The sequence below is a fragment of the Cavia porcellus genome, unplaced genomic scaffold, assembly GCF_034190915.1.
Source record: "Cavia porcellus strain 051 isolate PalLab524CR breed Dunkin Hartley unplaced genomic scaffold, mCavPor4.1 scaffold_30, whole genome shotgun sequence".
Classification (NCBI taxonomy): Eukaryota; Metazoa; Chordata; class Mammalia; order Rodentia; family Caviidae; genus Cavia; species Cavia porcellus.
Window position 1 is genome coordinate 32301373 of NW_026947513.1, and position 20821 is coordinate 32322193.

General features: G+C 39.7%; 1 protein-coding gene and 1 pseudogene across 5 annotated transcripts in view; one reads left to right on the forward strand and one right to left on the reverse strand.

Moving 5' to 3' along the window:
• The window catches only part of Cracd (capping protein inhibiting regulator of actin dynamics), a 357802-nt gene that overhangs the window by 22746 nt on the left and 314235 nt on the right, over positions 1 to 20821 (forward strand). The gene's annotated exons all lie outside the window — the stretch shown is intronic.
• LOC100727503 (telomeric repeat-binding factor 1-like) lies at positions 10543 to 20155 on the reverse strand (annotated as a pseudogene).

Sequence of the window (20821 nt, forward strand, 5' to 3'; positions counted from 1 at the left end):
TTTTTTTTTTGTGTATTCATAGAGCTGTGCAACCATCACCATTATCAAACTCTGGGCCACTTTCTCTTTCTATTCCTTCCCTTCCCCCTCATTCCTTCTTTTTTTTAACTTTATTTGTGTAAAATATAACCATGGCTCCAAAGAAAATTAATGATACCATCACTGCAAACAGTTAAAGTCCTTGAAAAATGAATTTATAAGTGTAATTTTGGGGCCTCAGAACCAATCATTTTATATTACTTTATTTTTATGGGAAAAATAGGTTCAGTTTTTGAACCTTTTGATGGTTGAACAAGAACTTGGAACCAGCAACCGAGGTGTCACTGTACAGTGATTGTCTTGAAATAACCTCATTCTTTCTTTTGAAGCAGGGTGACTTCATGTGGTTCAGGCAGGTCTTGAACTCACTAGCTGGCCCAGGTGGCATCAGACTTGTGACAGCTCTCCTACTGTAGCCTTCTGAGTGCTGGGATTACAGGCTTGTCCCACCGTGCCTGGCTTTGGGACATTTTTATCACCCTGAAAGGAAGCCAGTAGCAGTCATTCCTTGTTCTTCCCTCCCCTTACTCGTTTGTACCTAGTATGAGCATTCGTGTAAATTAAATTCTGCAGTATATGAATGTCTGATTTTTTTTTGTGGTGCTAGAAATCAAAACTCAGGATCCCACTCAGGCATATGCTCTTATCACTAACTACCCGTGTCCTCTCAAAATGGTCTTTGTGTCTACTGGCTTCTTTCACTTATAAAGTATTTTGAAGTTTCATCTATCTTAGATCATGTACCAGTGCTTTGTTTCTTTTCAGTGCAGAATATTATTCCACCATGTGGATACATGATATTGTATTTATCTATTCACCAGACAATGAACATTTGAGTTGTTTTTACTGTGTAGCCATTGTAAATGATGCTGCTAGGAATATTTATATATAAGTTTTTCAGTGAACAAACTTTTCAGTCTCTTGGGTCTATACCGAGGGGTGAAATTACTGGACCATGTTTAATATTTTCAATTTCCATCCTGTTTTCCAAAGCAATTGTGTCATTTTACATGCTCACTTGTAATCCACTAGACATTCAGCTTCTCCATATCTTTGCCAACACTTGTTAGTATTTTTTTTTATAACCTAGTGGGTATGAGAAAGTATGTCATTGTGATTTCCATGATAAGCTAATGATGTTGAGCATCTTCCTGTGTGTTTATTGGCCAACATGTATCTTTGGAGAAATGTACATTTAACTCCTTTGACCATTTTGAAATTGGTTAATCTTTATTATTGCATGATATGAGTTCTATATATATTCTGGGTACAAGTCCCTTATCAGATATGTGATTTGCAATTTTTTAAAAAAAATTCTGTAGATTGTCTTCTCATAGTCTTGATGGTGACCTTTGGAGCACAAAACTTCTAAATTGTGACATAGTCCAATTTATGTATTGTTTTCTTTTGTCGTTGTGCCTTTGGTGTCATGTTTAAGAAACCACTGCCTAGTCATAGTCTGAAGGTAGGCCTATGCTTTCTACAAAATGGTTTGCTCTCATTCAAACTCTTATGTTTAGGTAGTAGATTTTTTTTCCCCTCAGAAGGGACCAGGGCCGCACACCACTGGGTGGGTGCTCTTCCCACTAAGCTACATCCCCAGGTTTGAAGTCCATTTTGAGTTGATTTTTGTGTCTGTGTAAGGTAGGTTGCACCCTTCCTTTTATATTTGGGTGTGTAGATGTGCACTCTACAGATTGAAAGATTATTCTCTGCTGACGAGCAATTCACCATAAATGTGAAGGTTTATTTCTGGGCGTAGTTGTTGTCCAACTGTGTTTATCTACCCTGATGCCAGTTCCATGCCCCTGTTCCTTAATGCTGACACTGTGAGAGGGCATTCCAATTGTATATGGTAGAATTTTCTCTCATTAGGATAGTCAATGGAAAAGACACCATACAGCTACAGTTACAGTTGGAAATCCCTAGGACGGTGCTGTGTTGGAGATCAAACTCCATTTTGCATTGAGACCACTGAGACAGATTTGGCCTGGTTCTTCTTTAGTGGCATATCCCTTGGCTTCCTTTGCAGGACTCTGCTGTCCAATAAACGCTTACCTTTACACGCTAGAATTTCAGTGCACGTAGAAATTGGGCTCAAAGCAGATGCACTTTCCTCCCCAAGCCCTCCCTGTGTACATGCTCATTGCGTGGATGCTGACGGAATTCCTGCCATTATTCATTTCCCTCTCTGTCTCCTCTTTTTTCTGCCCCTCTCTTTTGTCTCCTGTCTCTGTGTTTCCATCTCTCTCTTCTCTGCCCCACTCCCCTCTTTTTTCTCTTTCCCTCTTTTCTGTTCCTCCTTTTTTATTTCAGACTCATACCCTCAGCACATTTTGTTCAATTTTTGCGTAGTCATTGTGCTGTGACGTGGTCATTACAACCACAAACAGATACTTGAATTTTATGGAGAAGGAAGCTGATAGGGAAAAATGTCAAAAAAAGCTTCATTAGGGAGATGTTTCCCCAAGTACACAGATTGAAACCCTAACTGTGTCTCAGAGGTGGCTGTGTTTGACAATAGCTCTTTCAAGAAGAAATTAAGGTACGGTGAGGTCATCACCCCAGAAGGAGTCAGCACACAGACACATTAAGGGAAGACCACATGAAAACAGTCATCTGCAAGCTGAACAGGGAAGCCCAAGAAGAAAACAAGGCTGCCCGCACTTTGATCTCAAGACTTCTAGCCTCTAGGACCATAGACGGTAAATCGAGAATATTGAAAAATTGATTTTGTTTTTTTTTTTAAGTTATAAGAGAAGCTTTATTGAAAAATCATCTTTGATAAAGTTTTAATAATAATAAAGCTTAAATATATGTGAAATGCTTCCTAAATGAAACACAAAGTTGTTTTTGCTTATTGTACAAATTTTGTCCTATAATCGTTTCTGTTTGCATGTTTTTTCCTTGACATAAAGCTGAAAGAAAACCTTACGTATATCAAAACTCATAGATTACTTTGTGTATTTATCATTCTTTTAACAAATGTCTTAGCAATTAAGTAGTGTATTAAGGCCATAAATCATTTCATTGTATAGGATTATTATTACTCAATTATTTAGAAAATCATTATGTTGTGTCTTATGAGGGTTAGGCTAGCTTACAAAGAGTTGGTAAACAGAACTATTTCTCCCCCCATTAGGTTTTAAATTGTTTACTGGGACAGAATTTGGCGATTGGGTAGGGTTCAATGTATTTACATTTTATCAGATGATTCTGATTGCATATAATTTTACAGTACACACCCTCATTATCAAAACTAACAAAAATAAATAAATAAATAAATAAATAAGAGTTTTAACATACCTCAATCACCAGCATGTTTCAGATACAATGTAATAATCAAAATGTTTAATTTCCTTTTATCAAACTTTGACAATCACATTAAGTCTTCAGTGTCTGAGCAAATCACTTATTTATTTTTTAAAATTTTATTTAAGGAGAAAAAGAAAAAAATAGAAAAAGCATACAAGTTATACAGAATTTCAAAAAAAACCAGTAGGAAATCACTAGTTAATAGATAACATATTGTCATCTTAGAAATAGTTGTTCAAGTTACAAAATTAAAGCATATAAAGTGGACATTCAAACAGTGAGACTGCAAACAGTTCTGTTGAATGGTCCAACAGAAACTCAGTAATATGGATATCTCTCTTATACACTTAAATATATATGCAGTTATATCCTTTAGAGTACTTTCTTTTCCTCTCTCTTTTACATTGACATTTACACATCTTGGGTTTTATTAATCTCACAGTTCTTATTACTTTTTTTTGGAAGAGAATAAAACCAAATGTGACATAACAAAACAGAGTCAGTCAAATCAAAAGGATGGACATAATACATAATGTAAAAACAGAATACCAGGTGATCAACAGTGGTTACCATACTGCCCCTTGCTATCTTAAAAAGAATTGCCTATATCATCAGTTATAATAAAATTGAACAAAACAGTAAAGAATAAAACCAAAACATTGGAGACATTACAGGACTTCAAAAGAAGATAATAGTCAAACCAGAATGGGCATCATAGTGAATCTTACTGTCTTTGCAGTTGTTGCCTATACTCTCAAATTTGGTACTATCAAATATGTTACTATCAAGCAAAACAGAATAGAGTAAAATCAGTCAAAACAAGATGGTGAGAGCAATACAGAATTTCAAATCAAGTTCATAGGAAATCAAAGTGGGTTACTATAATATACCCTGCTATTTTTTATTTATTTTTTCCCTTAAAAAGATAAAAATAAAAAAAGTAAATAATGAAAAAAGGAGATTGAGATAAAAGAGAACATAACAACAAAACAGCACAGGTCAGAACATAACCATTTAAGCAAAACAGTGTTTCACTACAAGATATCCTGACATGAAAGTAGTTACCATAGTGTCACTTTCTTTGAAATCTTTGAGTATAACTTCATATACTGTAGCATCAAACATATCAAGACAATGTAAAACCATTCAAGAGAATGACAGTATTACAGGGTACTTAGAACCAACTAACAGAAAATGAACATTGCTTTCTGTATTATCTCCTTGTCTATAAAAGTTTTTGTTTATATTATCACATATAATAAAATCCAATAAGATACAACATCTTAAGACCGATGGAGACAGAAGAACAAAAGCTTGATGGGACTTCAAAACAAGATGATATTAAATCAGCACTAGCTATTATGATGTTTTGCTTTCTCCAAAATAGCTGTTCCTGTCATCCAACCTTCTCTGCCTCATTTCTGATGAGCTCTTTTGCTGTCATTAGTTGTCAGTTTTTCTTCTTCATTTCGCTTTCTGCTCCATTCATTGTGGGCTCTCTGCCACTGTTTCTGGAATCTTGGTATTTTTCTGTTTTAGAATATCCTGTAGTATTCTCTGTAGAGTTGAATTGGTGTTTGCAAATTTCCCTAGTTCCTCTTTATCCTGGAAGCGCCTTTTTTCTCCATTAATTTCTAGGGCAGTTGTTCAGGATATGTCAATCTTGAGGTTATTATCTTTCTTTCTTTTTTTTTTTTTTTTATTTAAAGAAAAGGAAACGAAAAAAGAGAAGAAAAAAAAATACATGGAGATTAAAGAATAAAAGGGTAGAAAAATAATACTAAATTACAGACAAACAAAAGGTAAGAAATTGCCAGTTGATAAGTTACAAATTGTCTTCTTCAAAATGGCTGTTTAGGTTATAGAATTAAAGTATTTAGAATGACATTCAAAAAAGTGACCCTACAAACCATTCTGCTCTATGGCCGAACAAAAGCTCCGTAATATGATTATCAGTCCCACCTATTTGTTTTACATCTCTAAGAGGATAAGGTTAACCATATCAAAACAGAACAGAACATTTTAAAAAAAAATAAAAAACAATTTAAAGAAATACAGATTTCAAAGCAAGTCCACTGGAGATCTACCTTATCTAACTGTCTCTAGCTTCTTACAGATAGTTGTCCCTAACTTCACCCACTTTCTATACTTATTGCATATTATAGAACTAATCAAATCATTACAGGATGATGGAGTCTTTTTAGGTCCTCAAGTTCCAAATTAGGGAAGACATTTCCAACTACCATCACATCTCTCATTCTCTTTGTGATAGCCGTCCCCATCTCTGCATATGCTGAAGTTGAGCTGAAGAAACCAGTCCAGAGTCATTTTAATCAGCAAGCAATAGATTGCTAGAATTTATATTATAATGCTACAAAATAAGCCTCGGGTTTTTCAGGTCTCTTCCTCAGAGTATTTGTTCCTATCTTCTCTGTATTATAGGGAAAACCAATTCATAACAAGACAGCGAAACAATTTCCTAGATAAACATGCAATGGATAAGACTTACAAAACTATAATATAAATGATCTTCCGTAGCTACTATGTTTTCTCTTGTTATTTTCAATAGATTTGTCGACAACACTGGCTTATTATAGTTAAATATACTATCACCTATTTTTATAAAAACTTATCTTTGACTGCATTGTAGTATTTGAGAGCTGTTACTGATTCATACCAGTATGGATATCCTTTACATCCTGTCATGCTCAGAGTAGTTTCCTCTACTTTTAGGGTTGATTCTAACACGCATACGGATTTCAAATAGGATCAGTCAAGGCCAACCAATAGTCTTATGATTCAGATACAATTAAGATCAGTCATAGTAAGACAATGTAAGTAATACAGGATTTCAGCTTAAGTCAATAGGAAAGTAAGGATGGTTACCATGGTATAACCTGCTATTTTTGGTTCTAGAGGTCTGTGTCCTCAAATCTGATATGAGTGGACAGACCAGAACAAATTTAATTCAATCTAAATATGGCACTAGGACTACTGTGTCTTTTAAATCGTTATACACCATTAGCAATGACCTCTGCTTTTTTTTTTTTTTTTAAAATATAGTTTCAGAGCTGTCTCTACCAAAGACTAGCTTACCGTCTCTGCCTCATGTCTGCTACTCCACTTTTCTGCTATAATTTGTCCACCTTATTCCCTCATTCCATGGTCTGCCCCGTACACTGAGGCCTCTCCGCCACTGTAGCTGTAATCCTGATATTTCTTCCTCTCTTTCTCTGTAATGTCCTTCAGCGCTCTCTGTAGGGTTGGATTGGTGGCCACGAACTCCCACAGTTCCTCCTTGTCTTGAAAGTATCTTATTTCTTCATTAATTTTTAGAGAGAGTTTTGATGGATATATGAACTTAGGTTGCATATTTTTTTCCTTCAGGACTTGGAATATTTCTCCCCACTCCCTTCTTGACTTAAGAGTTTGTGTTGATAAGTCTGCCGTTATTTTGATAGATTTCCCGTTATAGGTAACCTGCATCTTTTCTCTGGCTGCTTTTAATATTCTGTTTTTTTGGTGGATTTCTGGGATCTCGATTATTATATGCCTAGGCGTAGATCTGTTTTGGTTGTAGGTAGCTGGCGTTCTGTATGCTTCTTTTATCTGGATATCATTTCTTTTTGCTATACATGGGAAATTTTGCTTTAATATCTCTGTGAATATTTTTTGTATTTCATTTTTGGATGTTCCTGCTTCCTCACTCACATTCTTTATTCTTAGGTTATGCATCTTTTTATCATCTTCCAGTTTTAGAATTGCTTCTTTCTGGTTCCTTGTTATTTTTAAGAGGCTTTTTCTTTCACGTTCATAAGCCCTAAATCTCTCTTCAAGTTTCAGAAGGTTGTCTTTAGTTTCTGTCAAGGCATTTTGCCAATATTCAATGGAGTTTTTAATTTCCTGATTTTCTCTTTGGATCTGTTTCATGTATTCTAAGTTATGCTTAAATTCTTCAGATGCTTCTCTTTCTTTTCTGATTTCCTCAGTTCTTCCATCTGTGTTCTCTTGGGCAGGGCTTGTCATTTCTTTAATTAATCTCTTTATATCTTGCCTCACTTGGATCAGGAGTACATCTTTAAATTCCTCTATGAGATCATGTAAATACTTTTTAATTTCGGCTGATGCTGAGTCGAGCAATGGATGGTTACTGTGCTTGTTCTCTTCAGTGTTTAGTTCTCTTGGGTTTAATTTCTCCTGTTGAACAGCTGGAGATTTTTTTTTATTTTTATCTCTTGTCATGTTTCTGGTTTCTTTCAGACTGTCCTGGAGTTCTCTGGCCCTCTCCGAATTGCTTAGGGCCTTTCAGAAGCGTGCCGGCTTGAGTTTTTGCTGTCCTCCCCAATTTGCTGTTATCTGGGGTAGGCTGGGATGCAGGGGCGGTACAGTCTAGTCTCTAGCCTCTGTGTCAGTTAGTTCATAAATTAGGCTGTACTTTCTGGTTGTCACTGAGTTGTGACCATTCTGCATCCGCCCATTGGGCCCCAAGCAGAGGCCTGATCTAGCCCCAACAGCTCCTGCCAGTTCTCCCTGAATCAGAAGCAGCTGGGTAATGGCACAGGATTCTGCCCAGGTCCCAGCCGTTCTCTTCCAAACCTCTCTGTGATAGGAGCTCTAGAAAAGCAGATCTGCCCAAAACCAAGATGGCTCCCACTAAGTTCTCCATGCGGAGCTGAAGCCAGCAAGCAATCAGACTCTGCCAGGACTCAAGATGTCTTCCACCAGCCCTCCCTACAGGGGGTCCTGGTGATGTCACCAAGCTGCGATTTCTGCCGCCAGGCTAATATGTCTGCACCAGATTCTGTGTTATTGATTTCCCCGTGGTGGCGGGCCAGCTGTTCTCTGGCCAAACCCAGCCGCCGCGGGGTTTTCTCTACTCACCAGAGTCCGGTGCAAGTCCCCGCTCCGGGACCGCCACACACCAAGCCGTCCACTTTTCCCCACCTCGCGGCTCAGCGCTGACTGGTCAGATTTCTGTGCACCGTTTAGATTCGAAACGCCAGAGCTCTGTACATCTGCTCTGGTGCAGCGGTGCAGAACTGGCTGCCGCCTGGAGTCTCGATCTGGGTCTCAGTTTCCGCAGTCCCCAAAAGCAACTCAGCTTTTTGTGTTGGGTCCACGAGTCTGTTCGTTGATTTAAGGGCGCGGGATTTGCAGCCTCCGGTCTCAGCACGACTTTAAATCCTCCAGCTGTACTGTCTTGGTTGATAAGAATCGCTGTGGATTTGTCTGGTCCTCTCCATGCTGTCTTTTTTTTTTTTTTTTTTTTTTTTTTTTTTTTTTTAGCTTTGAGTTTGAATTCTCTGGAGAGATTCTTCGCTCGATCCCCTAGCACGCCGCCATTTTCTCTCCGAGGTTATTATCTTTCAAAGCTTGAATTATTTCGCCCCATGCTCTTCGTGATTTGATGGTTTGTGCCGAGAAGTCTGCTGTAATTCTGATGGGTGTTCCCTTGTAAGTGATCTGTTTCTTGTCTCTTAATATTTGTTCTTAATTTGGATTTCTGGAATTTTGATTATTATATGCCTGGGTGTAGTTCTGTTTGGATTGTAGGTGGCTGGGGTCCTGTATGCCTCATAGATCTGAGTATCTTTACCTTTTCCCATATTAGGGAAGTTCTCCTTGATTATTTCTGTGAATAGCCTTTGTGGTTCATTTGTTTGTATCCCTGCTTCTTCCTTTACATTCTTAATTCTTAAGTTATAGATTCTCTTATCATCTTCTAGCCTTTATATTGTTACTGCTTGTTTTCTTGTTATTTTAAGAAGATTTTCATTTCATGCTCCCACATTACAAATCTGTCCTCCAGTTCAGATAATCTATCCTTAGTTTCTTTCAAGCTGTTATGCCAGCTTTCAATAGAGTTTTTAGTTTCCTGGTAATCTCTTTGAACCTGCTTCATGTATTCTACATTTTCTCTGTTTTCTCCATCAAACAATTCTCCCCTTTTTTTCTGTTCTTCCATTCCACCATCTGTTTTTTCTTGGGAGGTGCTTAGCATTTCTTTAACTACTCTACTTACATCTTGCTTTACTTGCTTAAATACTTCGCTTTTGAACTTGTCTATGTGGTCCTGGAGATATCGCTTTATGTCTTTTGGTGCCATGCCCAATATTGCATGTTTTTAGTCTTCATTCTCCTTTGCATTTACCTTTCCTGGATCAGTGTTTTCAGGATTGGGGACTGAGGGCCCTTTCTTGTTGCTCCCTCTTCCCATATTTTTGGTTCCTTCCATACAAGCATATATAGGAGGCCGAGTTTCTTTCTTTCTTAGTTGGTTTGTTTGAATCGTGCCAGCTAGGTGTTCCCGCCCACTGCAGCGTACTAGGGAGACCCAGACCTGGGCAGCCTATACTGGGCCCGCCCCTCCAGGTCAGTCAACCTGCTGAAGGCTTCACTGCATTAGGGTGTACTGCCAGGCAGAGGGACCTGGTTTGGGCTAGCCTACTGGGTCTTAGTCTGCGGCATCACCCAGGCCAAGTGCTCCCCACCAATCCCTCTTGAGAGGGGACTATGTGACTGAAGTCACTGCAGCATCCTGTTCCGGCTAGTCTGCCCGGTTTCAGAATGTCCTCTGTTGGAGCCTCCTAGTCTATGGAAGGGTCCCCGTTCCTCTCACTCACTGCAGGTCGATGCAGGCTCCCCGTCAGCTCTGCTCTCAATTTGGTTCACTGATTCCTTCTCTCAGAGCTTTCGTATCTTTATCCCTGCTCTGCCAATTCAGATGCAGCAGTGGTGGCAGGAAATTCAAGCCACAGTTTCCAGAGGTGCGGGTTCCAGCTTCGGCACTGAGACTTTAGCTGTTCCAGTCGTAGAACCAGGACTGCATTTCCAGTTGTTTTCTCTCAGCTTAGTTCATTCCTGGGTCGGCAGGGTTTATCTTCCCCTGCTTAGGACTTCCCACACCACACCATTCCTGGAAGCTAAGCTGGCTATCTCAGAGAGCCTCGATAGCTGCTGTCATCTATCTCCCATGTTCTCCCAATTTTGTACTCAAAATTGATTTTGAGTAACTTATTCTGTTCTTACTTCAAGTCTATTTCTTTTTTTAAATTCTCTTTGTTACTGAAGAATTTTAAAATGGGCTTTCAACATTGTAATTTACTAAATATCATTTGCAAAGGAACTTACCCTTCCATATCAAAATCCAGTTTGAACCTCAGAATTGTTCCGTAAGATGATTAGGTGTTAAGATTCCCATTTGACAGATGCCACTAAAAGTGAGCAAAGCACTTTTAGTTTCTTCATGGTCCTTGTTTGGTTGTTGAATTTATAACGTAACAGTGTTTTGTCCAGTTTCCCTCTCCATATTTCCTCACACCAGATTCGAATTCTTGTCTTCTTCCCAAAGCTCTGGCTTTTTTTCCCCCCTAACTTGCTCTTTTTCATGAGTTACCGGTTGATTTGTTGGAGCAGGTCTTTTAGTGTCTCTTCTGTTTTTCTTTCTCCCACTTTGAAGAATTGCCACTCTGTCTTACTAAGATCTTGCTGACAGCTTCCTTGTTTTAACTTAGATAAGATGATGTTCTTGTGAGACCTTTTTCCTTTAATCAGATTAGCTTCAGTTTCTGACTCATCATCATTACCATTAGATTTATGTTGAGAAGTTATTATTCTTGTTTTCTCACTTTCCACTACTTTTACTGCTTCATTGGAAAAGTTTATGACTTTTCACTTAGTACAAAATCCACAAAACTTCTTTCTCCATCATGTGGTTGTAGCTGAAGGGTTGAAAAGAAGTGATATGAATGTTTCTGAGAGATTATCATAAGCAATTTCCTTTCCAATGTCTGAATTTTAATTAAATTCTGTATTTCCTCATGAAATTTGTCATGTTGTTTTTCTTTTTTTTTTTAATTTTTTTTTTGTCTTTTTCGTTTTTATCAATACCAGGGATCAAACTCACAACTGCACACTTCCAAGGCAGGTGCTTATGCCGCTGAGCTAAATCTCCAGCCCCGTCATATTGTTTTTCAACTGAAGCCAGAATCATTCAGGGCTGATTCCAAGGGTGTAATGCGCTCATCACTTTCGAATTGTGCATCAAGGGATTTTCCTGCTGCAATTCTTGTCAAAAACTGGCATATACAACAGTTCTTAACTGATCAGATGTAAGACTAGGACCCATGAATAATAGCCTCGGCGCTGTAGCGGATGCTGGGAAAGGCCTCAGAGCGGCCCGTCAGACCCCTGGCACAGGGAGAGGCAGAGGAAATCCAGCATCCACCTGGCAGCCAGGGTGTGGGTCTTGGCCACCACGTCAGCATCGTCCTCCTCTTCTTCAGGGACCCCAAACTCCACCTGGTGGTGCAACAGTTCCTGAGACTCTGCTTGCTCCTGGGTGCCTCTCACCCTTTGCATGAGCTCCAGCTCTGTGGTGTCTGCATCCTCTCCATCAGCATGCTCACCTGAAAAAATTGATTTTGAGTAACTTATTCTGTTCTTACTTCAAGTCTATTTCTTTTTTAATTCTCTTTGTTACTGAAGAATTTTAAAATGGGCTTTCAACATTGTAACTTACAATGCATTGTAACTTACAATTGCAAATATCATTTGCAAAGGAACTTACCCTTCCATATCGAAATCCAGTTTGAACCTCAGAATTGTTCCGTAAGATGATTAGGTATTAAGATTCCCATTTGACAGATGCCTTTGGTCCTCCAGACACTTCTTTCCCTCCGCCTAGAATCAACCTCGCCTCTCCACTGCAAACTGAGCTCCTTTCTTTGCTGAATTGCTTTAGGACCTAGCTTCCTCCTGAAGGCCGTCCCTGACTGTGCAGCAGCCATACTCCCTGTGAGTGCCTGCTGCTTACCTGATTCAGTCTTTCTTCTGTAGACCAGCAGCCTTGTGAGAGAGCCCAGCTTTCACCACTGACTTTCTGACATCCAGCACAGGGCCAGGATGCTTTGTGGATGCAGGAATAAGATCACATAGCTAGTAAGTTGAACTTCGGTTTTTAACATCTAACTTTAGTTTTCAGCTCTATCATGTTGCTTCCTAATAATGCATCTAAATTATTTGTCACAGTGAACATGATTTTATCTGTTGAGTACAGAAGCATGCAAGTGGATTCTACTCCCTTTCCTGGGCCATGGACCTCCTTCATATCCCTAAAATTCAGGATCTCTCTCTCTCTCTCTGTGTCTCTCTCTCTGTCTCTCTCTCTCTGTCTCTGTCTCTCTCTGTCTCTCTCTGTCTCTCTCTCTCTCTCTCTCTCTCTCTCTCTCTCTCTCTGCCCCTCTATCTCTCCCTCTCTCCCCACTGATGAATTCCCAGAACGAGTTGTTTCTCACATGGTTTAATGCTACCTACCGCATTGTAAAGCCTCATCTTAGTCCTTGTGGAGTTGTCCAGTGACCTCTTCTTGGAGACTGTGATGCAAACAGATTGCTTTTTTTCTTTAAGCAGTTGCCAGAGATAGGCATAAGACAACTTTTATTACATAACATAAATTTAAGGCTGAATCCAGATTATATGTTCCTTGTGATCATAATTCACTTTTCATATAGATTCTAAGTATATTAGGTCTCAGAGATAATAAAGGTCAACAAGAGAGGCTTTTGGTTTCATGAGCATCGTATTTATCATTACAAGATCCTTAAAACTGGTACCTTTTGCCCTAGTAGGGCTAGTGCTGCAGCGAGGTAAGGAATAGGATGCTGCGAGAACTTAAGAGCTCAGCAGCTGTATGTTTTGGGAAAGACCTTTTTTTTTTTTTTTTTTGGTCTTTTTCGTTTTTTATCGGTACCAGGGATCGAACTCACGACTGCCTTCTTGCAAGGAAGGCGCTTAATCCCCAGCCCCAGGGAAAGACCTTCTTAGAGCTGTGTTTTGAAAGGAGAACAAAATTTTTCCCTCTGAAAAGTGGGAAAGAAATACTCAAAAACATCAAACTATGAAAAGCTCTGGTCTTATAATAAATGTGTATGAATGTATAAGGATTGAAAAGGAAAGTCTCCAAAGCAGAAATTGGTGTTTTATGGTAGATTTATTTTTTAGCATTTCCTTTGCTATGATTGGTTTCATAACTGAATACAATAAAATAAAAGCTTATTTAACTTATTTTATTGCCTATACTTGTACTTAATTTAACATCTAGGTTAAAATACTAGTATTGCCTTATTTAGTAAATTATTGTTAGGTTTTTAGGAAAAGGTGGGAAACCGTGTTTCTCATTTCCCTTGAGTTTCAATTGAATGGGCCTGGTGCGGGTGCCCTTTGCTGAAGTGTACTGGAAAAGTTTGTCTTTTAGCTTGGTTGAGAAGAGAGAGGGATTTTTATTCTGAATCCAATTAACAGAGTCTTTTGGCCAAGGAGGGGGATGCAAAATCAGTGGCTGGAAGCAATCTAGCAAAGACTGGATTATTTATCAAGCCAGAGTTACAAGGGAAGAATCCAGTAATGGAACTGTCAGAGGGCCTTGTGGATACAGAGAACAGAGAAAGAAATACCAAGCAGGTGAAGCCGCCAAGCTGTTCAGGAAACGGAGTCTGCGGACACTTGGCCGGGGCTAGAAGGTTCTCTTTATGTGGACTGCAGCCTGTCTTGCCAGGGCCAGGGAGGCCAGTAATAGGCACCATGCTGGCCTCAAACCAGGGTCTGGAGGTTTTCCCAAAACAACTCAAGAGTGAGACTGAATAGGCTTTTCAGTCCCCGTGTGTTCTGAAGGTTATAGCTCACTCTGAAGGCATGCATGCAAGATTGTCTCCTTCCTTATTTATAGAAGGAAGGTTAAAAATGTTTTTATAAGTTGGATCACATTTAAATTGTCACCTGTGTTTTTTCCCCTCTGGAAGATATTTTTCTGTATCCCATTTGTCCAACAATTATTTCATCTGTGTCAGAAACCAAGCTTATTTCTAATATCCTCTAAACAATTTTTCTCCCCATTTTCTACTTTAAAAATGTAAAATCCTCATTATAAATGACTACAGCAGGTTTATCTTTTTTCCCAATAACCAACAGAAGTGTAAGTTTCCCATCTGAACAATTTTGAATTTGAATAATCAGGGTGTGAACGTTACAGGAATGGCTTTTTAAAAGGCAACATGTAACAGGATGTGAAAAACTGAAACTTACTGACTTACACAGTAATTTGTGTTATTAGCTAAGTATTTTGTTAAAATACATTTCAGTGACATTAGAAAGTGATGGTAAAAAAATGGAAGAGATTATCTCAGAATGATCATGTGTGTTTGCCTCTGGGAATGTGATCATACCTTGTGGTTTGTAAAATGATAGTTTTCTCCTACATATGGTATAAACAATTCTAAGTATGATGTCCATAAATCATCCCACATTATTTTTAGACAACCAAGAACACTGGGTCAGATATTTAATTTATCAAATTTTTAGTTTAGCGTATGGTATAATTCCAGATGTTACTTCTGTCCAATAAGTCCAAGATCATTTTACATAGCATACACACATTGTTGCATTAGTGGCTAAGGATTCTTGTTTTGCATCTCAGGTAATCTGGTTATAAACTGGTGAGGGGCTCCCACTTGTGTGGAAGCTACTCTGAACTTGAGTATCACGCATGCTGTGGTAAATGGTGGTAGCTTGCCAACTCCTTGGGAAGGTCAGCTTTCTAGAAGATATAGTTACAAAATAAAGAAGCCATCAACAGATGGTTTCAGTAGCAAAGTCGAGGTGACAAGATTTAAAATATTTATTGCTTTTAAAGACATTCACTCTGTAGTGACTAGTAACCAGGGAACCAGACCCTTATTAACAATAGCAGCTGATATGGTTAGGATATGTTATGAATGGTGATGCTGATTTCTCTAGAAATAGGATTCCTAACTGTATATTTTCAAGCTGTCTCAGGTCTAGCCACTCATTTTTCTGTCTTACTCTAATCATTTGTTACCTTAGATCAAATTAAACATGAGTCAGCCTCATTCATACCAGCATCATTTTGCATTTGCCTAACATTCACTTGGATATTCTATGGAGAATGTATCACAAGTATTTTTTTTCTCTGTAGCACTGGGAATTGAACCCAGGGCCTCACACATGCTGGCCAGACCTTTTTATTTTTTATTTTGAGACTTTAAGGTCTTGCTAAGTTGCCCAGGCTGGCCTTGAACTTGTGATCAAGCCTCAGTTTCCCAAGGAGCTGGGATTATAAGCATATGCTACTGCTCCTGGTACAAATAAGTTTACTTATAATGATCTGGGCAGCTGGGCAACATGATACCTAGAAATGCAAAGATCTCATTGAGTTAGGACACCTGGGTAAAAGGGCTAATTAATTTACTTCTTTTTTTCTTCTCAGCACTGGGGATTGAACCCAGGGCCTCACACATACTAGAAATATTTTTTGATGGCTCTGAAGAAAGTTAACACAGGGTGCAGTGATGATAAGGGGGGGCCGTGGAGATTATGGAGGTGGTAGTAGAGGCTGCTTTGAAGAGGTGATGTTTAAGCCAAGACCTGAATGATAAGAAGAAACCAACTGTGGAGCCTCCTGACCTTTTGGGCAGAGGGATAGACTGCCAGGGCCCTCGCGCAACAAGGAGCTTGATATGCTTGAGGAACAATAGAGATAAAAAAGGCTGGGGGAGGCCAGATTACGTAGAATTTATAAATGTTTGGAAAGGAGTTTCGGTTAAATGCTAGTTGCAGCCGCAGGCCATGGGGACATTAAGGCAGGGAGGGGCATAGGCTGTTTGTATTTTCAAATTTCATTCTAGATGTATAAAGAGTGGATTTAAGGCTGAGTGTGGTGGCACACACATGCAATCCCAGCTGTGCGAAAGGCTGAGGCAGGAGGATTGAAAGTTCAAGGCAAGCCTGGGCTGTTTAGCAAGTGTCTCAAAATAAAAAAATAAAAAGGGACAGGGATCTCCTTGGTGGTAGAGCACTCTTGTCTGATATGCAGAAAGCCCTAGATCATCCACAGTATCACACACAAAAATTTTTTAAGAAAGGTTTTAAGAAGGACAAGAGCATAAACACGTTAGTTAAGGAAGCAACTGCAGAAGTCTAAAGGAGATTTTAGGATCTTTGATGGGGGTTAGTGGGGCGATATAGTGAAATAGAGAGTTTAGAATATGTTGGGGTGTTACAACCTAGAAGATTGCTAATGGATTTGAAGTGGATGTGAGGGAAACAAAAATCAAAAATTACTTCCAAGCTATAGCAACTCAGTAAATGATGGTGAACTTTGGAGAAAGAACAGGGTTTGAAAGAAAGGAGCTGAGAACTTCAGTTATGGAGACAGAAAAACTGCACCAAGAAGGTTGGAGAAATCTGTTAGAAAATTGAAATGAGGAATGAGCAAAACAGGAAAACATGCAGAGATATAGAGATACAGAAAGAGAAAAATTAGCGATGAAAGAGACAGACACTGGAAACAGAGGCAAAAGGGGTGAGCACGCCCACAGGGTTCCAGTCCTTCCGTTCCCACTTGCAACCCGTGAGAGACATAGAGCCGCTTGGAAGGACAAAGCCTTTCCTTGACTGTCATTAGTAACTCTAGGTGCAGACCAGAAGCACATGAGATCAAGTCTTTTTCACAGCAAAAATTTGCCTTTATTCCATTCTTTGTTATTCCAGAGGATCCTGTTCCCTGAAATGTTTCCAGGATGAAAATGGTTTTTATAGTTTGTTTTTAGCTAAGGAGCAGGTTGAGGAGTAATGTGAAAAATATATTGCTAGCATTGCACAATTACGCATTTTTATAATCTTGTATTCATAAGAGGCTCCTAAAATGTCAATTAATAGTTGAACTGCAAGAATAAACACATAAACAAATGTGTGATAAACCCATACATACCACACCATTCCTTAAATCTAACTATATTTCTTTATAAAGAAATAGGCTCCATTTAGAGTAGAAAGATAATTTGCATAAAAATTGGTTGTTGGTAAATTGTGTGCTTTCTCAAAGTCCATAAATGAACTGATTCAACAACAAGATCGGAGGACCATAGTTGTCTATAAGCATAATGTTAGAAGTCCAAGAGACTCGTGAATTCAAAAGGTGTGAAACTACAGGAGGTTGAAAAGTCAGAAACTGCATTTCCCTGAGGATATTCTTTTTAATTCCATTTCTTTCCATCCTCTTTTCTATCTGCCTTCTTTTCACTTAAAAATATTTTTATATGGCTCTTACTTAATAGGACTTAGGAGCGCTTGAGACATTATACATAGTTCTGCTTTTTAAGATGACATCCTTATAGTTCTGCATTAAAAACTGATTAGACTTCTAAAGTTACTTTGATTAACATTCTAAAATAATACGTAACATTACTAAGCTTGCATTTGACTTCTTGGTTCGGCCTCTTGCCATTTAGGATATTAATGATGTTGTCCGTGATACTATCCCAGTTGGGCTCCATGACAGAGCGAGGCTGTGGATATTGAGATGTCTATTGAGATGATTGGGGATGTGCTGTGATTTACAAAGACAGATGACAGATCACCGCCCTTTCTTAGTGAATGACACTAAATATCTGTTGCAAGATAAATTTTTAAATCAATGATCACTCAGAATAGGGAACTAAAATGGGAACAAGTTGATACAGAACTTGTTATGCAGAGATTATTTTTACTTGATTTTTTGTTTTAAAATGAGTACCAGGGATCGAACTCACGACTGCCTGTTTGCAAGGCAGGCGCTTATGCCACTGAGCTAAATCCCCAGTCCTGTTCTACTTGATTTTTTTTCTTGGAAATTTTAGGGTGAGTTTGATTGTTACAAACGTTTATCAAAGGTTAGGGGAATGAATTGCATAGGAAACTGCTGTAAATATTAAAAAATTACCTCAACCTGGATTACCACTTAAACCCCATGAAAATACCTTTTGGGCATAGTCTGAACTGGCAGTGCTGGGATTAAGGGGCTGTATGCTGCCACACGGCTTGGCAGTTGTTTTTACGTGTGTGAGTGTGATGGGTAAGTGGAGTCTGGGTGCTTGGGCATGAGCAGATCACTCCTCCTGACTCGTGTTTTACACAAGGATTCCGCAGAGACTAGGGCTGGCTTCTCAATATTTTCTTTCCTTTTGACATTACTCAGCCAGAAATCTTCAAACAAATATTAGCACAATCTTTATTTTAATGTTTATTTATGTGGCTCTCATGGAAACTGAAGGCTCCTCTTCTTACCTTCAAGTGGAAGTTACTTCTGGGAGCACCCTGCATGCAGAGGCCAAGAAATGGGCTTTGTTTCAGCCATGCTGCTGAAGAGTGTGTGGCTTCAGTCACCACGCAGGCTCCTCGTCATTTGTATTAGGGCTGGCAGACCATTTGTAATGAGCCAAATAGTGAATAATTTAGGCTTCCCAGGCCACACATGATCTCTCTCAAATTCTCTCCTTTGGTTTTGCTGGTCATTAACAATCTTTTAAAAATTAAAAACCACTCTTAGATCCTGGGCCGTATGAAAGCAGGGTGTGCTCTGGATGTGACTTTAGTTTGCTGACTCCTGCCTCATCTGTATAGTAGAAAAGGAGGGGAAGAAGAAAAGGGAGCAGTTGCAAGTGACAATTTTTAAATGTAGGACTACAATGTAAAAAAGAAACAATGTTTTGACATTGTTTCTCACTTGTAGTTTTCTGTTTTAAATTTGATTTTAGGCTTATCTTCTATTCTTTAATTCTCCAAGCATATGACTACTTAGCATGTGTAATACCCCTCAACTCTAATACTGTATACAGACTGCTTGGAAAAGCAAAAAGAGGATGAATATCTTCCCTGAGAAAGATGTGGCCTTTCACTTACATGGAAAAGAAAGCTCCCACTTTATTGGCCTAGAGACCTAATCAAAGAAATGGATGCAAAGCAGGAGGATCTCGAATTCTACAGGATGCAGAGAGTGGATGTTACTAAAGACCCCATCCTTCCTTCCTGGTAGTGTTGAGTCCTGTTACACTTGACCATCAGTCCAAAGTTCTGTTTAAAGAGTCCCTCATCCCATGTTGGAATGTGCTGATGTTTTGGTTTACCCAAGGACAAGACCCCAGAAGAGGGCACTTTGGACCAAGCACCTCAGACCCCCCCCCCCAAGTCCTGTCCCCTCTTGTGTGTCTGTCCAGCTCTGCTTGCCCCATTCATTGATTTCCCCGGCAGTCAGCAACTATCCAGCCCACCTCGTACCCAACTGCTCAGTGAAGATCTCCCCTCCCCTCCACTGGGCCATTGGCTCTGCAGTTTGTGAACCACCTACTGCCAGTTTGGCCGTGTGGTGTCTTGTTGGCTCTGAGGCTTTGATGCCAGCACCACTTGACCACAGTCCCTTGACTGTCAGGCATGCACGTTTGAAACCAAAACCTCTCACTCTTCCATTTTCCATTCACTTCTCTACCACAGTACTTCGTTACTAACCTTACTGCACTGTAACACCTCCTGCCCCAACATATGCACACTTTTTCAGTACTGGGAATTGAACCTAACTAAGGCTTTGCAGTGCGTTACTTCTCCAGACCTTTAGTTTAGTTTAGTTTGGTTTATGACAGGGTCTTTCCAGGACTCAAAATTGTCCAGGCCGGGCTTAAACTTGTGACCCTCTTGCCTTAGCCTCCCAGAGTGCTGGGATTCTAGGCACACCCAGCCAGTCTAGTCGGGGTTTGGTTTGTTTTTTAGGAAGGACTGTGAATGATTTTTGCACTGATGGATGGGATGAACACTTTTTCACGCCTCTCTAACTGAACAAATGTTGCAGAGGTACTTCTGGCCGTGGTCCTCTTGGGAAACGTGTTTCCAGGTGCCCTGCATCTTCCTCATGCTTCTTTCTGCTCCATCTTGTGGTGGCTTCCTTGTGGCCTCGCTCTGTGTTCTCTCGTTCCATGTCACCGTTTCTCTGGGCTCTTCCCAGAGACCCCCTCTTCCCACGTGCTCCCCTTAGCTGATTTCAGTCACTCCACGTCAACTGTTGCTCCTGTGCATAAGGCTGCCACATGCATACCTCCATTCCAGCCTCTCTTCTCACATACCAACCTTTTTATTCAGATGCCTGCTGAAAAGAACCTGCTGGATGCCCCACAGACTTCCCAAAATTCAGTGCCTGCAACAGTGACCTCAGCCCTTTCTGCCTAAGCCTGGAAGGGCCTCTTTTACTACCCTTCTCAGTTACGTCACCTGTGCCGTCATGTGAGCATCTTCTTAGACACGGACATTGCTCTTTGATCCTGGTTTTTCTCCACCTAGTCACTTAGCAGACTCTGTTAATTTTGCCTCATAACTCTTTTCCATATGCCGCTCCTTCTGTTGTCTTGTGTCGCTGATTAGATCCTTACTGTGTCCCTCCACCATCATCTCCTCCAGTTTCTTCACTCTTTCCTTTGTACCCGTATCTAAAATTCAGACCTGTCACTACGCCACACTCAATTCTTCAGGGGCGACCTAACCCGGAATAAAGTGTACATTCCTCGGTGTGACTTGTGAGCCACTGTGAACTGGCTCCTCCATCTCTCCAAGCCCTTCCTTAACGTTCTTTGTCCATGCTGCATTCTCG